Raw genomic sequence first — 4,800 nt, 5'->3', positions numbered from 1 at the left:
AGAGGGGAATACCAGACCACCTGACCTGCCTCTTGAGAAATGTGTATGCAGGTCAGGAATCAACAGTTAGAACTGGACATGGAACAACAGACTGGTTCCAAATAGGAAAAGGAGTATGTCAAGGCTGTATATTGTCACCCTGCTTACTTAACTTTTATGCAGAGTACATCATGAGAAATGCTGGCCTGGAAGAAACACAAGCTGGAATCAAGACTGCTGAGAGAAATATCAATAACCTCAGATATGCAGGTAACACCACCCTTATGGCAGAAAGTGAAGAGGAGGTAAAAAGCCTCTTGATCAAAGTGAAAGAGGAGAGTGAAAAAGTTGGCTTAAAGCTCAACACTCAGAAAATGAAGTTCATGGCATCTGGTCCCATCACTTCCTGGGAAATAGATGGGGAAACAGTGGAAACAGTGTCAGGCTTTATTTTTTGGGCTCCAAAATCACTGCAGATGGTGACTGCCGCCATGAAATTAAAAGGCACTTACTCCTTGGAAGAAAAGTTATGAGAAACCTAGATAGCATACTTAAAATCAGTGACATTACTTTGCCGACTAAAGTCTGTCTAGTCAAGGCTATGGTTTTTCCTGTGGTGATATATGGATGTGAGAGTTGGACTGTGAAGAAGGCAGAGCGCCAAAGAATTGATGCTTTTGAACTGTGGTGTTGGAGAAGACTCTTGAGAGTCCCTTGGACTGCAATGAGATCCAACCAGTCCATTCAGAAGGAGATCAGCCCTGCGATTTCTTTGGAAGGAATGATGCTAAAGCTGAAACTCCAGTACTTTGGCCACCTCATGGAAAGAGTTGACTCATTGGAAAAGACTCTGATGCTGAGAGGGAATAGGGGCAGGAGGAGAAGGGGGCGTCAGAGGATGAGATGGCTGGATGGCATCACTGAATCGATGGACGTCAGTCTGAGTGAACTCTGGGAGTTGGTGATGGACAGGGAGGCCTGGCGTGCTGAGATTCATGGGGTCACAAAGAGTCGGACACGATTGAGTGACTGACACTGGCATATGCTGTCAATGCTTTCTAATCCTGTTTTTGTTGTATACATTACTTAGTTCTGTGACTTAACCTGGCTTTTCAACCTTTGGTATATAACATTTCTACTCTTCCTCATGCTCCTCAAATCCTTTCTTTTTCCTGAACTGGTTTTAATTGCTCTGTTCATCATAACAATCACCCAATCAGTAGCTTCTTAGCCTCTTACTCCAAGCATCTTACTTAACTAGCAAAAATCTAAGCTAATTAAATAGATGACTCCTCTTAATCCAGTTCTAGAGAAAAATTGACATCTTCTAAAAATTTATGCTTATATATATAGATTTAAGTAGACTAAGACATTAAAAGTTTGGCATTTTTCTAGTTCTAGATTCTTTACTCCTTTATCTAACTCTTGAATAAGACCTTATTCTCCTTCAGCCTCCACTATATATCCTCTCTAATTCCTCTCAAGTATTTGCTTTTATTCTTGATTCACTAAAAAAAGTAAAAACAATAAATCATGAAAGAGTAGAAATAACCATTATTCCTATAGTCTCATCATTTTTTGTCTACCAGCATACCTGTACCTGTTATCCATGTATTTTATGTTCTGTTAAATAATAAATATTCCTTATTTTAACCAAAACCTATTCCTTATTGTTGCCCTGTTTTCTGTGTTATTCCCATAAGCTTATTCAGCACAGTATCAGTCACATTTAAAACATTCCTTGAAACCATTTCCTCCTCCAACATCTGTCCTCTGTTCAACTTAGCATTAAAATTCTTCAAATGGATAGTATTGACCAATGATTGTTCTCTCCATTTTCTTTATTCTCATTCTTTTTATCAGTGTATGACCATCAGGGTTTCACCCCACCATGCTATCAACGCAGCTCTTGTCAATGTCACTAATGACCTTCAGAAGATAAATTTATGATAAACCCTTAGTTTCTTGGCAGCATTTGATACTATTAACATAACTTAAAAAAAAAAAAAACTCTTCTTTTTTTTTAATGCTGAGATGTTTACTCAATCTCCTTCAACTTCACTTGTCTCTTTTTCTCAGATATATGACCTTATTCATAGTCAAAGCTTTCTGAATTGTTACATTCCATGACCCAATACTTTGTTCTCTTTTGTATCTAGATACTCTCTCTAAATGATATCATTTGGCTTTGTAGCATTTAATTAACTCTCTGTATAAATGAATCTTGAATTTTTATCTCCAGCTCAGACTTCTCCTCTGAACTCATAAAGCATATATTGGGTTGGCCAAAAATTTGTTTGGATTTTTCATGTTATGGAAAAACCAGAATGAACTTTTTGGCCAGCTCAATATTGAAACCTCTACTCAACATTTTACGTAGAGTTGGTATTAGTTAGAATAAAGGCCAAACTTTTACATAAGGATACCTTAAAATGCACTTCTGTAAGTATATAAAAGTTTAGTTACCCATATTGCAGTCTAAAGATAAACAATGGACAGTAACTCAAAAGGTCAAATAGGGACCTTTTTACTTCAGAATCATCTGGTGTGTCATGACCATGTGCATGGTCAAACCTGTGGTTCTGCCCCATATAACTTTCAGCATACAAGTTATAAAAAAGAGAATTGAAAAACAAAACAAAACAAAAAATCGACTTTTGCCTCATTGACTATTCTAAAGCCTTTGACTGTATGGATCCCAAGAGACTGGAAAATTCTAAAAGAGACAGAATACCAGACCACCTACCTGTCTCCTGAGAAACCTGTGTGCAGGGAAGGAAGCAATGGAACCATGAAACAAAAGACTGCTTCAGAACTGGGAAAGGAGTACATCAAGGCTACATTTTGTCAACCTGCTTATTTAACTTATATGCGGAATACATCATGTGAAATGCTGGGATGTATGAAGCACAAGCTGGAATCAAGATTTCCAGGAGAAATAACAACCTCAGATTTGCAGATGATACAATTCTAATGATAGAAAGCTAAAAGGAACTAAAGAGTCCCTTAATGAGGGTGAAAGAAGAGAGTGAAAAAGCTGGCTTGAAACTTAACATTCAAAAAACTAAGATCAAGCCATGCAGTCTGATCACTTCATGGCAAATAGATGGGGTAAAAGTGGAAACAGTGAAAGACTTTATTTTCTTGCCCTCCATAATCATTGCAGATGGTGACTACAGCCATTAAATTAAAAGACACTTTCTCCTTGGAAGAAAAGCTATGACAAACCTAGACAGCATATTAAGAAGCAGAGACATCACTGCCAACAAAGGTCTGTATAGTCAAAGCTATGCTTTTCTCAGTAGTCATGTATGGATGTGGGAGTTGAACTGTAAAGAAAGCTGAGTGCCAAAGAACTGATGCTTTCAAGTTGTGGTGCTGCAGAAGACCCTTGAAAGCCCTTGAGTGGCAAGGAGATCAAAGCAATCAATCCTAAAGGCAGTCAACCCTGAATATTCATTGGAAAGACTGATGCTGAAGCCGAAGCTCCATTACTTTGGCCACCTGATGCAAAGAGCCAACCTGCTGGAAAAGACCCTGATGCTGGAAAAGGTTGAGGGCAAAAGGAGAAAGAGAAGACAGAGGATGAGGTGGTTGGATGGAATCACTGACTCAATGGACATGAGTTTGAGCAAACTACAGGAGATAGCAAAGGGAAAAGAATCCTGGCATGCTGCAGTTCATGGGGTCACAGAAGCAAAAACGAGTTAGTGACTGAACAACAATGATAACATTTATACCTTAATAAACAGGTTAGAAGTAATACAAACCATTTCTTCATACATATCTTTAGTTATATAACATCACGTATATTGAGAAAAGATTGGTAAAATTAGCTAAAATATGTGTTTCAGAAATTCTGCTACCTAATAATGAAAAAAAGTCAAAGTGGTTGTCCCTCCACCTTGACTGACCTTTTGCTACCCCATGGGCTGTGGCCCACAGGCTCCTCTGTTCATAGAATTTCCCAGGCAAGAATACTGGAGTGAGTTGCTATTTTCTATTCCAGGGAATCATCCTGATCCAGGGATCAAATCTGAGTCTCCTGCATTGCAGGCAGATTATTTGCCATCTGAGCCATCAGCAATAGTACTAGTTAAATTGAATAAAAACTCCCACTGACAACAAATGAAAAAAGATTTTGAAAATATCTAATGAAAGGAATCAAAAAGTTAACAAGACAGTAAATAATATGATAACAGGTTTTGGAAGAATATATATGCTCACAAAGGTGAATTTGTAGCATTGAGTCTGTATTTCTTGTACAGATGTCTTAAAACTCCAGAATAAGGTGACCAGAGGCTAAGCTAAGAAGCTTTTTGAAACTTTCGAGAGTCTTGTAAGAATAAGAGGAATACAATTAATTGGAACCCAGTAACTGCAAATGTGGAAAATTATGAAAGTCTCCATGTCTCATAGAGAACTTAAGAGTTGGAAACAATATCAGGGGCAAAAGCAAAAGTAGACAAGTTCATGGAGAGATTGATACATCTTTTCAGTTAATTTCAATTCTGAAAATGCTTTCAGGTGATTTTGAATACCAATGCTTAAAGAACTTTCAATACAAAAATGCAAATTCTCAAAATAAAAATATCATAAAACCTCAGATTTAATCAATAAATTTAACATTATGTCTGATAAGAAATCAAATCTGGCCCAAGAAGCAAAAGATCATATGAATAAAAAGCAGAGAGTTTTTATAGATAAAAAGAGATTCAGGGACAGAGACTTTAGGAAATACTATTAATATATTCAAGGATATAAAAGCCTGAGAAAGTTGATAGAGAACTGAAATTTATGAAGGAGTAAATAAAAATTATG

The sequence above is a fragment of the Ovis aries genome, chromosome 1 (genome assembly GCF_016772045.2).
Source record: "Ovis aries strain OAR_USU_Benz2616 breed Rambouillet chromosome 1, ARS-UI_Ramb_v3.0, whole genome shotgun sequence".
NCBI lineage: Eukaryota > Metazoa > Chordata > Mammalia > Artiodactyla > Bovidae > Ovis > Ovis aries.
The sequence above is the reverse complement of the archived record's forward strand: the minus strand, read 5'-3'. Positions refer to the sequence as shown.